The sequence below is a fragment of the Grammomys surdaster genome, unplaced genomic scaffold, assembly GCF_004785775.1.
Source record: "Grammomys surdaster isolate TR1022 unplaced genomic scaffold, NIH_TR_1.0 330, whole genome shotgun sequence".
In the NCBI taxonomy this organism is placed as follows: Eukaryota; Metazoa; Chordata; class Mammalia; order Rodentia; family Muridae; genus Grammomys; species Grammomys surdaster.
Genome location: NW_021604749.1, coordinates 3354855 through 3370553, shown reverse-complemented (window position 1 = coordinate 3370553; position 15699 = coordinate 3354855).

Below are 15699 nucleotides of genomic sequence, written 5' to 3'. Positions count from 1 at the left end.
AAGGCAAAAAACAGCCGTTGGGTTAGAACTTTTCCCCCACTTCATTGGAAGAAGAAATGAGGACTCCTGGAGATGAAATCACATGTCTAACCAAAGCCCAATTGTATACTCAGAGGGACTGGAACTCAAACTTCGATTGTACTGCCTCCCTGAAGCCACAGTCTTCCCACTAAGGCAGGTCTCTGTGTTCCATCGAATTAGACTTACATGCCAAGTCAGGGACCATCCAGAGTCTAGATATCTCAAGCATGAGTGAGCTGGGACTGTGGAGGCAGGAGAGGTCAGAGGCAGGAGTTAGATCCACTGAGAACCCAGCACCAGGCACTTGGCTGAAAACCAAGCATCAGCCTAGCAAAGGAGAAAATGGCTTAGCTGGGGACAGCTGAAAGGATGTTTACCAGGACAACCCGGAGGAGATTAAATTAAACCCTGTTCTCTCACAAGGCCCCTGAGCCTGCACTGCTGTTTACTGCTGGAGCAGTGAAAAGCCAAATAGAAACTTGTTTTTCCTCTTTTCCTGGTAATAGCTTTTGGCATTCATCTCAGGACAAAGAGAAAGGTTACTGACCTGGGCCAACTGCCATCTCACTCCATCTTCTAAATAAAAGACACATAACCCCCCAACTAGGGGCAGTGGAAGGCTGGACTTCTTAACTTTTAAATCTCAGAGACTTTGGTGTGGTCACTGATAACTAGTTGGATTATTTGAGTTTGGTGTGATCTTCAGAATTCTGTCTTGTTATAAAGGACACATCAAACCAGCTGGAAAAGATGAACAAGGCCAGTTGTCTGTGAACAAAACCCTCAAGCCTCAGCTGGAAAAAAATAATCAAACTAATGTTTACAGAGTCCAAGAACATATTACCTGATGATTCCAGTTTCATTTTTATCTTTGAAATTTACAATATAAGACAGGCACACTAAAAAGAATTAGAGAAAAAAATTATTATAGAAGCAGATTTTTAAAGTCACAGAGACAAAATTTCCCTTCAGCTTATTGTCCTGAACAATTGCTCTGTGTTTGTTTCTATTTCTGTCTCATCTTTTCAAGCTTCTGAATATAACCAGGCCAGAGTCACCCTAATGGTTATCTGACTCTGAGTACTTCTGATGATATTATATCAGCAACTTTGAAACTATGATCTCAGTTTGGAAAGGTAACTCAGTGATTCAGAGAATGTTTGCTCTTACAGAGGATCTGGGTTCAATTCCAGGCCCTCATGGTGGCTCACAACCGTCTATTACTACAGTTTCAGGCAATTCATTGCCTTCTTCTGACTTCTGAGGGCAGTAGGCATGCACTTAGTGCACCTATATATGTGTAGGCAAATCATTCACACATATAAAATGAAATAAATATAAACAAAACAAGAAAGAAAATAATATATTACCTAGCAGCATAGGGAACTGTCTAATGTAGTTTAACTGTTCATTGACTAGGACATTCAAGTTGTTTTTATTAAGGCATTCGATAGCTATTATTAATGTAATGGATTGCTAGTAAATTAATTATTTTTTAAAATATAGCTCTTAAATCCAAAAACATCGAATGCAATGTTTTTGCATTAAGGCCTTATTTTGTAGAGAACTCTAAGCTATACAATATACTGATTAAATAAGAATTAAATATTTGATTCTAAGCATTAGCAAAGAATGTTAAAATCAGCTAACTCAAATTCTAATTGATAATGGTCTCCTTTATGTTTGTGGTGAACATGCTTAATTGTGGGAAAATCTTTGTGCATGGCAGCGGTCATATCTGTCTAGAGCAACTAGCACACCTTCCTATCAGCAACTTCCTGACAGAAGAAAAAATGAGATTCTTCCTTTCCTATACGAGTGTCACTCTTCTCCCATTCTGAGAGAGCAATTATGAAGTCACTTAATTTGTGCCTAATCATTTAATAAATATTTATTGAGGGCTTCCCTCATGTCAAACACTTCCTTAGGCACAGGAATGGAGTAAAGAACCCCACATACACCTCAGCCTCCAAGGATCTTTCAGGATTCCAATGTAGGTATGTTTTGGAAAGTAAACGACACATGTGTGGGTATCTTACACAGACTGCAAAGAAAGGAAAAGCAACCCAGAGGTAGGACCCCCAGGGCTGAGACAGTTGACTCAGTCACTCAAACTCTGTGGAGAATACATTAAGCAGGAGAAAGTATCCAGAGACTAGAGGCAGAGGAGATCAGACATACAATGCAAGAGCATTACCAACCTGGAGCTTTTTCACACACATTGTACTAAAGCTCCATGTGGGCGACACTGTCCTGCTGATTAAAGAAGCATGGAATGTCCTGGGACTAAGAGATCACAGATGTCACATCCCTAGGGATTATCTAAAGATGCCCTACAGCCCCATTTCCCAGAACTGGTGCTGAAGAATGCTACTTCCTTCAGTCATAAGGCTTATCCTGGGACAAAAAGACAACATTCCAGATATATGAAGTTAAATAGAGATGAATACATGTCTCCACTGGGTGCCATTTAGCATGTTTCCCAGGCATACCATCATAGTCATTCTCTAGGTGACTTTGATACATTGCAGGGTTCCTAAGCAGTGTTCTGTGAGATAGCTAATGACATTAAACTTTATCCTTCAAGAAGTTCAGACCAGTCCTGACATTTTATGGATGAAGTCACTGAGCAAGGGAAGGGAAAAGATCACAGATCAGGAGAAGAGCAACAAGATTCCACCCTCAGATCACTGCCTGCTCCCGTGTAATTTGGTGTCATACAGAACTGTTCCTATTTGAATGTAAAGTCACCCATACAGAATCATGTGTTTGAACTTGTCCTCAGCTGGTGGCACTATTTTGAGAGTTTGAGAAACCTTCAGGAGGCAGAGCCCTGCTGAAGGAAACAAATCTTCTAGAGATGGTTTATGAAGGTTAAAGCTTGAGCTTATGTTTGGTCCAACTTTCTACTTCACGGTCTCTCCTTGTATCCAGTAGCAGGTTTGAGTGACTAGAAAATTAATTAATACAGTTACAAAGCAAATGTCACCATAAGCTTTTGTTTTTCAGCCTGTCCTAGGACCTACAGTATGTTAACTGTTAAAACCATAACTGCCCTGAAAAGTAGTGGTTTGGAAGTAGTGTATTTAACTTGACAGTTTCTACCTGACCTTAGGTTTATGCATGTTGTGGACATCTTTCTCTAAGACCTGCCTATTCTTGCTAGTAGTCAGTACCTAGGGGGGTACCTACTATTCAATCATACTCTACCTTCTTTTAGGAGCTTGCTTTTCTGATAACACCACCACTAGCTCTAGTGATGAATGGGCCCCAGGAGATGCCATGTAAAAGTGAGTTTAACGATTGGCCACTTAGCCCTGTAGTCAGCCAGTTTAGATATGTCCATCTATCTTCTATGCAAAGGTTTCCAAAAATGTTGCACTCACTGGGTCAACCCCTCAGAATCTCCAGGCTTTGGGGTTTAGGGGCAGGTAACTGCTTGAAAACAGCATTCAGCCTCAAAGGCTATCTACCCCGGGCCCTTCTCTTTCCCTGTAGCTACACTGTAGAGATGGCTGGAATCTACCCTGGGGGCTCAGTGCTGGCAGCCAACAACCATCATGCTTGACTTGAGTAGCAAAGAGTTTCAAGATGATTTGCCTAAAGAGAAGCAGCTATGGATTAGCCTTTGATTGCTCTTAATTCTCATAATGAGAAAATCTATAAAAAGCACCAGGAAGAAGGGGGATTTTTATTGTCTTTCTTTCTCCCTTTAATGACAACAGGGATTCATAATGAGGAGAGAAGGGGGCTTTCTTGTGGGTGCCAGGGTCTATCTCCCACAAGAAGGGCCTGGCACTATCCCAGCTCTGGAGGAAGGAACGCGTGAGAAAATGAGGCAGTAGAGGAACAATAAAACTTCCAGGGAAGGACATATGTCTTTCAGAGAAAATAGGAGCAGCTGAGGGAACAGGGGGATCCTGATGAGATCAAGATTTGTGTGTGGCTCCAGCCACAGACCTCAGGACAGGCAAGACTGGCAACCATTTTAGAGATGGAATCTCCCTGAGGAAGCACATAAAGCTAGCTCACAGACACGCTCAACTTGCACTGTGGCTTATTCTTAACCTCTTGCACTGTGGCTTATTCTTAACCTAATTTCCAAATTGTGAGAGGTATCAGAAGTGCCAGCAGGACAAGAGAAGGGTAAAGAGGAAAGTGTGAGTTGTGTCCCTCCATTTGTTAGTCTGTCAGAAGCAAGATGGCCACCCTCAAGACCCCAACCCTGATAAGGGGTATAAGTGTTTAAGTTCCTGTAGTCTCTCAGCTCTCTGACCTCCAGGACCCTCTAGGTACTATCCTAAAACAAGATAATGTCCATAAATTAGCTACCACAGGTCCAGAAGACAAAATATAGCTTCTAGGTGTAGATTTCTACTTGGGAGTTCTTGTCTTTGGCCTGGACTTCAGAGATACTTCAAGCCAAGGAAATCAAATGCCATGGGTAGGTATATGGACATGTGGGATATTAGGCCTGAAAGTTGTTCCTGGAATAATTGTTTTGAGAAATTAAGAGAGGTTAAATTGAAGCCAGACAGGCAATATGACTCAGTCTGGATCATTTGAATGATTAAGTCCAGGGTCAAATGCTCTGAATCCAATGTCAGCTCTATTTCCAAGGCTGATGAGAAAAGAGAGCCAGGTATGAACAGAGAGAGCTATTGGCTGTCATTTCAAAGACTCCATACAAGGAAACATACTGACAAATTGAAGAGGTGAAGGAATAAATTTGACAGCAAGAGTGAGGGCAAGCAGGCAAAGAGCAAAAGCTAACTTCTTCCATGTCCTTTATACAACCTGCCACTAGTAAGGTATGGCTCAAATTAAAGAAGGATCTTCCCAATTGAAAAATGCAGATTAGAGATGAATCTTCCCACTTCAAACAGTTTAAGAAAAATCCCTCACGGGTGTACCCAGCTATGTGAGTTTTAGTTAATTCCAGATAAGTTGACAATCAAGAATAACCATTACACATATACTCAACCAGAGCCTTCACTAGAATTGGCCTCAGTGTCTGATAGTCAGATCCACATCAGGTGATATCTTTAGAGCAGGAAGGAAGAAAATGAGAGTCTTTAGCATCATCTGTTTGAGAGGTTACTCGATTCCCAATTTATCATCTCCCTCAAAGATTTTTTTTATAATATGATATCCAGGCCTGAGCTTTAAAATGTTCTCCAATACTTAGCATATGAAGATCCAGGACAACCAAGGTTTGGTTAAGAAAGTACTATGGGAATAAAAGATGGTACAGTAGGACTTGGGGTTCCATGAATGTGGCAAGAGTGGAAGGAATGAAGATATTCCTAAAAAGCCATGATAGAGTAGACATTAGTGAACTGGAAAAGAGAGTCCTTCACCACTGCAACTGGGAAGATGCCTGCTTCCATGATTTTAGTGGAAGTTTGGAATCTAACAGTACTATCCGGTTTAGAAGGACCGACCAGTCTATGCTTCTTAAATTACTCTGGAGCCAGGGCTGGAGAGAGGGCTCATTGGGTAAGGGCATTTTCTGCTGTTTCAGTAAGCCCAGGTTCAGTTTACAGCATCCAGAGAGTGGCTCACAATCACCTGTAATTCTAATCTTAATGGATATGATGCCACCCTTTGACCTTAAACAGTACTTCACACACACACACACACACACACACACACACACACACACACACACACAAAGTGAATAAATACAATTTAAAATTACTCTTGAGCCAAGGAAGAATAAAGTTTTGGGCATGCTCTCTGAGCTTAATAGTCAAGGTTCTGTCCTTTATGGTCATCGCGTTCCTAGGTTGGGATTTGTACACTCATGCAAAACCTGCTAAGCACTTATCCACAGCAGGTTCTTGGGTGCAGTAAGGAAGCTTGGACATTCCATAGCTGGGTATGAGGGAGAAACATACTACTTCAGAAGGAATTCCCACTGAACCATGTCTTGAGAAACTGAGGTGAGAGGTAAAGGATTAAGATGAGGAGCAGACAATGTTAGTGACTAAGTGGGTTATTGCAGCAGGCCTCAGCTAGCAGGCACAGTCTAGCCCTAGCTATAATAAATGTCTCATGGATGGGCACATTGAATTACATTTTTTTGTCTGTAACCAATATTGTTTTCTAGTTGAGCAAGAAATTCTCTGGACATGTGCCAAGGACCAATATAGACCTAACGACTATCAGGCCATGTCTTACAACCACAATGTCAACCTCAGGATGAAGCTGAGTTCTGAAGAGACAAGGAAATAGACAGCAACTGGGTCTCAGGCTATAAGTGGCATCTATGATCACATAGAAGGAAATGGCATCCAGTGAAATGAAATCTTAGGCAAACACTTCAAACCTGTGGTTTTATATATGCAAAGGAAGTGGGAGAGGGTCTATAAACCGCTAGAGGACAATAGATGATAGAAGTTCCCAGTGCCTCTCTACCTTAGTTAGCTCACTTGCCAGACCAAAACGCATCAACATATTCTTAAGTCAATGAGAAATCTTCTGTCCTAATCCCAGGGGAAAATCAGGCTCCGAACCCAGCTGTATACTAGAATATGGTAACAACTCCTGTTCCCCTAATGCCCACACAAAGGCCCATCTTAGAGGCTTACTTCTCCCAGTTCCGGCTGGGTCTCCAGCCCACCAAGACTGTCACTCTAGCTTAAACCCAGAATGGCTGGCTAAGGTTTGACAGTTCCATCATCTCTACAGGAGGAAGGAGACTCAGGGGTTCTCTTCCAGTAGCTTACAGAGAGCTGATGCCTGCCATCCCTGTTCCTCGTGTCCCAATAGTTTTTTCTTTTGGTTCACATGTCCAGTGAGGGTTTCTCTTTCTACCATGTCTAAATCCTGTGGCTTTCCATTGCAGAATAGTTGACAACCAAAGTTCTTGCAATGATCTTTGTTACTCTTCATTAATGACTCAAAAAAAAACCTACAAGATAACTCACAATAATCCATATATACTAGTCCTACTCACCATGCTCACTTCACTACCTATTCATACCCCAAAGTGTCTTCCACTCTCTCTGGACTGAAGGACTTTGAAGACAGGAATATATAATATCTTATCCATGTGTATGTTTCTAGCTTCCAGTCTAATATCTGGTACAAAGAAATGCCATCCCCACTTATCAAATTAAAAAAAAAAATCTATATAAGTAGACAAGTGTGTGTGGATGAGTAGATAGATAGTAAATTAATATATCCCTAAGAATACCACCAGGACCGATTCCCAAGTTCCTCAGTATTGGAAGAGACTTTAAAGAACAGCTTGTACAAGCCTTCCTGTGTACAGGAATCCCCTTCAGTTCCCAGATGAGGCCACACCAAGTCTTTTGAGCACTGGCTATATTTTTGAGTGTGAAATGGTGGTAAGAGTTCAGATTCCAGCTCATTCTCAAGCCTCCAGAGCAAGAAAGAATTAGCAAATACTGGCAGCATTTGTCACAGCTTAAGAGACCTTCCCTAAAGACTTACTCTTTTGACCCTGACAACAAATTTACAATATCTTATTATATATTATCTAGTTTACTGATGAGGAAACACACTTAAAAGAAGTTAAAGAAGTCCCCTGAGTAGCCATCTAGCCACTGTTCCATCTTAGGCCTGAATCCAGGTCTTGAGCTTCAACAACAAGAGGGATTCATCATCTGTGCTACTCTTTACAAGAAAGTGATTGTTTTTAACTTGTTTATTTTCTTTTGTGAGTAGGCAGTAGATGCTGTCTATGGGACTGGACCTAGAGTCTTATGCATGGTAAAATAACACTGAGTTAAATCTCTAGCCCTCTTTTTACGCTTTACATAATGATAAGATGTTGTTTCCCCTTATTTCCGTCCTGGTTTGGGCCTTGTGGACAAACCCGAGCCTGAGTAGAGTTTCTGCAGCCTTGTGGGAGAGTCTAAGTCTGGCTCGAGTTTGAGACCTGTTTCAGTCACTTCCATACCAGAGTGACTCAGCAAGACCTGTTTGACCCTGCCTCTGCTAATGGAGAGCTTTGCCATTGGCCCTGTCAGTCACTCTATACCCTCCGTCACCCTTCCCCGCCTTCTATGTCATCTCACCCCACCAAAACTTCTCCCTACGCTCCAAGTTTATATAACCGAGAGGCTGATACATTAAAGTTGAGTTCCTGCTTTGACAAGACTCCCAGCCAGATGTGTTTCTTTGGTCTGCTGACACTCACCATCCTGCTCAGCTCTGGAGAGACCCTGTGGGACCAGGACCTCTCTCTCCTCTCACCTGGACCTGCCAGTTTTAAGGAGATGACAATAAGATCTTACCATGCTACATAGGCCAGCCCTGAACTTATGATCCTCCTATGACCAGCTGGGATTACAAGCTTGTATTCCCAGGCCTTGTTCCTTTGAACTCTAAATAACATTAATTTTTTTATAGAAATAAATGTTTATTGCATAACAAGCCTGATGGCTGAGATAAGGCAATGGTTCAGCTGGCAAAATGCTTGCTGCTCAACTCATGGTCCTGAGTTCAGATCTGCAACAACCACATGAAAATTCAGGTTTATTGGGAAGTGCCATATTCCTAATGCTCAGTAGGTGGGAATAGGAGGATCCTGGAGCTCGTCTTACTGGATATGTGATTTTTAGGATCAATGAAAGGCTATCTTGAAAAATAAGGTAGAGACAGACAGAGGAAGTCACTTGACAGACCTCTGGTATCCACAAGCATGTGTATGCAAGTACAGTAACACACACAGACAGAGAAAGACAGAGAGACAGGCAAAGACAGAGAAATAGGGAGACAGACAGAGACAGAGAGACAGAGAGACAGAGGGACAGACACAGAGAGACAGAGGGACAGACACAGAGAGACAGGGACAGACAGAGACATAGACAGAAACAGAGAGCCAGAGAGAAACAGAAACAGAGAGACAGAGAATCTAGTGGTAGCATAAAAAAATACGGGAGAAAAGGAACTTAAAGACTGAGTCACTGCAGCAGAAAGACATTTGTATTTAATATCATCTTACTTTCTTTTCTTTTTTTTTAAATAAACCACCAACTTGCAACAATTAGGTTGTAGTTACAGACGGCTTAGAAAAGGATGTTTTAAATTAACAACTAAATTGTCAGGTTTCTTTGTAAAGCATTTTACTGTTGGGCACATTTGGAGAGAATCAGTCCCGGCTGAGGCCATCTGCTGTTCAATCCACTCTGTGGAACAGATGAGGGCCACATAGCATGTCTCCTCTTTCCTCCCTCCAGTTTTTGACACTCTATCCACGCTTCCTTGGGCCACCAAGAGAGTGTGCAGTTTCTCAGAATGGGAAAGGACCTCAGGGAACAGTAACCATGACCCTTCACCTGTGGAGGAACCCCAAGTGAGACTTTGCATATCCCGCTGTAACTGACTCATGGTGATGAGGTGAAGGGAGTTCAAACTCAAGCTCTTACCACAGCTCTGGGGAATCATACCAGTTCCAAAACCTCTTTGGAATTCATTGTGTGAAATTCAGAACTACAGTGAATACATTGTGGCAAAAATCATATAAAATGCCAGTCCAGACCCTGGCTGGTAGTAGTGAATACTTAATAAATGTTTGTATTACTTCCATCCATTCATTTCTGAGGACCTCTGTGGCTTTCTAGTTCTGATTTGTCTGATTGTAGGGAGCAAATCTTTCTGTCACCCTTTGTATTAACTAAGGGCCTCTCTGCCTTATATCCTATTTCCTCCTGTATTAAACAGCCAAGGCTCTTCTGTTATTTCTTATCAAATGTGGCCTGTCCCATGCCTTGTGTCCAAGTCTCTCTAATGCACCCTGCTTTCTAAACATCCCCCTGGTGTCTAACTGCAATCAGAAACTCAGCAGTATAGGCAACCTAATTAAATGAACCTTGTAGCTTATCCTTCCTTCCAGTCTCTCCTTCTGATATGTAATTAATTCATTTGAATTGATACCATGCTTCTGGAAGGGATGGGGGAGGCTCTTAAGACTATAGGAGCTAATGAAACTAGGAGAGTCAGGAAGCTCTCAAAATGTATGAGACTCAGTAAACTGAGGTTAAAAGACCCACAAGTTCCCTTCTCAGGGTTATAGAAGCAGTAAAGAATTGCTGGGGAGGAGGAGATTCTTCAGTGAAGCTGCCTATAAGATAGGAAGGGAACTCCAAGGTTGTAGCTTTCTTGGGTTGTTACTCAAGTTAGGGTAAGCCTTTTGGTGATGCATCTGCCTTTGAACCATCGTTGCTTCTGCACCATTGTTGCATGGAGCTTTTTGCTATCCCACCTAAGCTCCAGGAACAGACTGTGCTACCAGCCCCTACCCAGCTTCCCTTGAATCCACAGATAACACATACACACACACACACACACACACACACACACACACACACACACACATTGCTCATTTTGAACTTGCCTTTTGACACCATTGCTGGGTGCTACTTTCTCCCACCTGGAAAAGTGTGCCCTTATTAATATTCTTATCTCCATATCTCTCACCTGCCCTAAACTTTAGTGGCTCAGATACATCTAGTCCCTGATAAACACCTTTTACCATCAGCCTATAGGAGTGGCTACAGACCACTGCTCCTCCCAAGATCTCACATGGCTGCTTGGCTTTTCTCTCTCCAAAACATGGTGAACCTCCTCCTCCTTTGCATCTGTCTCTTTTCCTCCAGAGACTCGGAAGTCTTGACTATTTCTTCTGCCCAACAATTGACCCGCAGCTTCTTTACTGACAGATCAAAAACCAATTGTGGAACAGGACCTTAGCATCAGAACCACCCCTACATACCATCAATAATACTTTTATCAGCTTGCCATGCTAGATTTTGGTGGCATTCTTTCTTTCTTTATTGTCACTGCCCTGCATGGGTGAATAAATGTTTTTTCATCTCCCAGAAAAAGTCACACAGAATTTTCTTTTCTTCTTTCTCCTTAGCCTTAGGTCCTTCTGTCTTCGAATGTTTCTGAATTACCTACTCACTGATGGCCCAAGATAGGAAAGGCATGTTGTTGTACTCAGGCAAGGTGTAAGTAAATATGCTATCAGAAAGGTGGGTGTCCACTTGTCCCTGACATGACTACATAAAGCACCCCAGCACTCCTGTGGCATCATCTCTCCCTGCCCTAAAGAAGGAGGACCCATATTGCCCCACCCTTGATTTTGGATGATGCTCTGAAGTACAATCTTACTTCTCCAGGGGTTTCTGAATTCCCAGGACACATGGATACAATATGAATGAACAAGGGCCTATGCTTACTTATGTGAAGGTCTCTGAGTTCCCCCATACACATTAGAAGTTACTGTAAAGGGAAACTAGTAGTTGGAGCATCAGCCAACTTGGGTCCCTCCCATCCCTGCGCCAATTAGGGATGCTTTTGTGAAAAGCCAGGACAGTGCTAACATCATAAATATGGGCTGAGTCCTTTAATATGAATCCAGAGCTTTAGAATACATAAAGAGATTTGCAATAATTAGGGGCAGATTTCTGAGATTCTAGCAACCCCTTCCCCTAATGTTTGATTTATTTATTATTGGAAAATCAAAGAATGCTTTGTATTAATGTGGCATCTAGGCCAGGGACTCTGAATATGTAGACTTAGCTTTAAAGGGAGAAACATGTAATCTGGAAGCAGCTCAAGTCTATATATTTGGAATTGGGATCGAGGAGACCAGGACCTGGTGCTGAAGCCCTAGTTTGTTTTTTTACCCCAGGTAAAGGCAAGAGAAAATCCAGGCTGTATGTGCAGCAATATCCTTCTGCAGTTCTTTTGTCCCAGAACTAGGATTTAGAGACTGTTGTGGATATTGATGCCTACTCAAGAAGGAATCAGACTGAAGACTTTCCTCAGACCCTTGGCTTTCTAATACAGGAGTCTAAAACTGTTAACTTTCTTCAGATGTATTCAGGTCAGGCCTGTGGAGGGAGCTCCATCAGTAGTGTTTGCCTGCTTTAAATACAATCCACCATTTAAGAAATCCTCCCCACCTTCATTTCAACTTCCAGAGGAAGTAAAAATCCACATTATCTTAGGATTCAACAACAAATGCTTCATTGAAAAGCTAAGTTCTGAGTTTTATTTCTTTAATATATGTTTTCCGTGTGCTCTAACCATCACACTTTGTAAAACCAAAACCCCTAAGTCAAATTTATTTCTTCTCCCTTTCCCAGTAAAAACACCAAAAGGCAAAAAAATTTTGGAGTGAGTTTCCCAAGAGCCCAAAGTCTTGCTGACCTCCTCTGGACACCAGTTGGTGGCATTGGGACCCACAGAGAAAAAAGACAAACTTAGTAGAGAGAATTTTCAACAATATCTGAAATATAGTGAGCTAAAGCTATCAGCTAGGGGACACGGGGCGAGTGATCTGATCTCCATGCTCACTTCTGGAAACAAAGATCATTTTTAGTGTTGGGGTTGTGCTGTCACTACAAGATGACAACACAGAATTGTCTATATAGGCTTTACTGTTATGAGTCAAATGAATTTCTGCAAGCTGCAAGCTCTTCCCTTCAATTGGGAAGTGGAAGCAAGGTGCCAGCAACCAACATGGGTCATGTGACTAGGAAGAGGACCCTTGTCCAGCTTGGAAGTTCCTTTAAGGATAGAGCATCCAGGATCTTGCCTCTGCAAAGAAATGGAGTAGCTAGGAAGCAGACTGAGGTTGGTTTTGTCCCTTTTCTGGTTCTATAAAGATCAAATAGCCCACTGTGCGTGATGTCCAAGGAAGAACAAATATAGATGCCCTCATCTTCCCCGAATCATTGATTCTGTTTTTCTTGGGAAAAATTCTATGGCTGTCTTTATGGCAAACTGTAAAAAAGTATTTTTGTTCCTCATTTATCCAAGAATAACACAATCCCCCTCTAAATAGCTATTTTATTATGACCGCAATCAAAGCTGAAAACAATTTCATTTTCCCCCTTTGAGGTCTTCGGAAACAATTTTAATTTCCTAATAAAGTGAGGCAGCTCAGGGTTCATTTCTAAGAGGCAGCAGTCAGGGAGTGTGAAGCAAGAACCCAGGAATCGGAGCTGAGCTTGTGCCGGCGGCTCTCCTGCAACCTGTATTCCAGATGGCTCAGAGTACATCCCAGAAGCCATTTTCAGGGCACTTTTCCAAAAGGTTCTGGCCATGGGCAATGAAGACCATACATCCAGGTCACTTGAAGCCTCAGGAGAGATACAGCCATGAAGAAGTAGTCCAGACTTTTAACAGGGCTAAGGACTTTCCAGGGCATCAAAATTCCTATCGTGTGTCATAACAGCTACCAGCAATGCTTTGCCTGTGAACCCACCTGGAGAACTGTGTCATTTCTGTTGTCCTGAGCTACCTACCCTATGTCTCATGTCCCTGAGTGTCTTCACTTGTCAAGTCTTCCTTATTGTTTCCTCCGACTTTCTTAGGATATGTCTTTCTCCTCTGCCTGTTGCAGCCATTTGCTCCCAGACTACCCTGAGATTCTCACAGCACTGCTCCCTGCTGCCATTGTGTCCCCAGTCACTCCTGCTCCTCCTCACCAGCTCTGCCTTACATTTAAGTCCTCTACCTAAATCCTTCAAGGTCACTCAACTACTTTAAGCATTAAAATCTCAGGTTTGTTGTTCTGTCTCAGCTTGACCTGAGCCTTCTCTCCTGCACCTTTGCATATATTCTGAAATATGGCCATTCAGATCATGCTTTTGCTTCTAGGAGCTGAAGTACTTTTTCTTCCCTGTCTGCTAGTGAGCCCAGTCCTCGTTCAAAAGTCTCACTTTGGGGGGGGGAGGGGTTGATGTTATTGTATTTGTTTTTGGGTTTGTTTTGATTTTTTTTTGTTTTTGAGAAACCATCATGAGCCCTCAACCATCATGGGCCCTCAACCAACATGGGCCCTCAACCATCATGGGCCCTCAACCATCATGGACCCTCAACCATCATGGGCCCTCTTTTGCACGGGCTCTTCAGATGGTTCTATATGAAGTGCTTACACAGCCATATGTCATCTACTTGATCAGTCTCTACGTATATGAATCATCTTTATTGTTCCTTGTGACTGATTCAGTCTTGTACATGTGGAAGCAAAGAAGATATAGAAGGGATGGGAAAAAAGACAAGACAGAGAGGCAAAAGAGAGGGGAAAGAAATAGAAAGGAAGTGGGGAGAGGAGAGGAGGGAAGGGAAAGGAAGGAGTCTCAGTCCATGTTTTCATGGTTACCCATGAAAGATCTTTCCACTTGGAGACATAAAACATAAACTTGTACAGAATTCAAGACCTTGAAAGGACAATAAAGATATGTGTGCGTGCATGCCTGAGTGTGGACATGCCCGAGAGCTTGTATATGTCAGCTGTGTGCTTTGAGGAATGGTGGACAAAACTCCAAAACGTTATTTAGGAGGCATTTTTTATTCCCTTGGAAGACTCTCATAAAAGTGGGGCCAGATTCTTTCTGACATGTTTCCCAAATATTTTATGATGAAAACACTTAATGTCCAAAAAGTTAAAAGAATTATATAGCAAACATCCATATACCCACAAACATTCCACAGTATTTGCTGTCACACATTGTCTATTCACCCACTTCTTCACCCTGCATTCATTCAACTTAGTTTCTGATGCATTTCAGAATAACTTCCATTCTTGGCTGTGCTGTTCCCCCACCCCAGGTCCTTCCTTAAACGTGGCCACTGATTGATGGACAGAAGAAGAGTTACAAAAGAGGAAGCTGAGTACAAAGAGGTGAAGTCAGGATGACAGGAGAGAAAATGAACTTATCAGAAATCTACAAACTATTACCTTCTAACCCAATAGACCTTCAATATCCAGAATCTGCCCTTGCAGTTACCAACCACAGTCTGGAAACACTAAACTGAAAATAGCAAAAAGTAAATCATGTTTTGAGTCATCTGTCATTCTGAATCATGTGGCAACTGATACTTTGTTTCATTTTTTTTCCCCGACTTGCCCAGGTCATCAATCTATTCTGTTTCCAGTATCTACACAGTATATATTACTCTTCCATTGATCAGTAGAGTCCTCTTGGTATCAGACATGACTGTTGAAGTATCACAATGCTTGTGTTCAAGTAACCCTCAGGCAACAGCCTACCACTATGTTGCAATGTCTATGTCATCTCACATCTGATCACGTGAGTATTTGATTATGACATACTATCACAAGAAAGATTACTACGGTGTGTTGCCTTTACATTTATCACAGCATACCGTGGTAACTATTCAATTTTACCACTAGCTGTTATTGTTAATCTTTTATTGTGCCTAATTTATAAATTAAACTTCACCACAGACATACATGTATTTTATAGGAAAAGATGTGCTAAGGTGAGAATCCCTTTCTAACACTGCTTGGGACCATGAGTGGTTCTGATTTTGTGATTTTTTAGGATTTTGCAAACTTTAGAAACTGTGAAACTTTGAACATCACTTTGGGACTTAAAAACTTTTTGTCCTCAGAGTATTCCAGAGCTGGGGTTTTCATACAAGAGATGCTGCCTTGAATATTCATGATAGAGTAGTGTCTGTCTGTAGGTTTAAACATCACTGGAGGTCTTGAAAAAATCCTCATGGATAAGGAATCCCTGTGCAAACTGTGGAACATAAGCAAATGCATATTCTCTTTGTCTTCTGTACTTCAGTAATGGACTTTTCCCTAGACATTCACTTTCATTAGAGAGAGAGAGAGAGAGAGAGAGAGAGAGAGAGAGAGAGAGAGAGAGAGAGAGA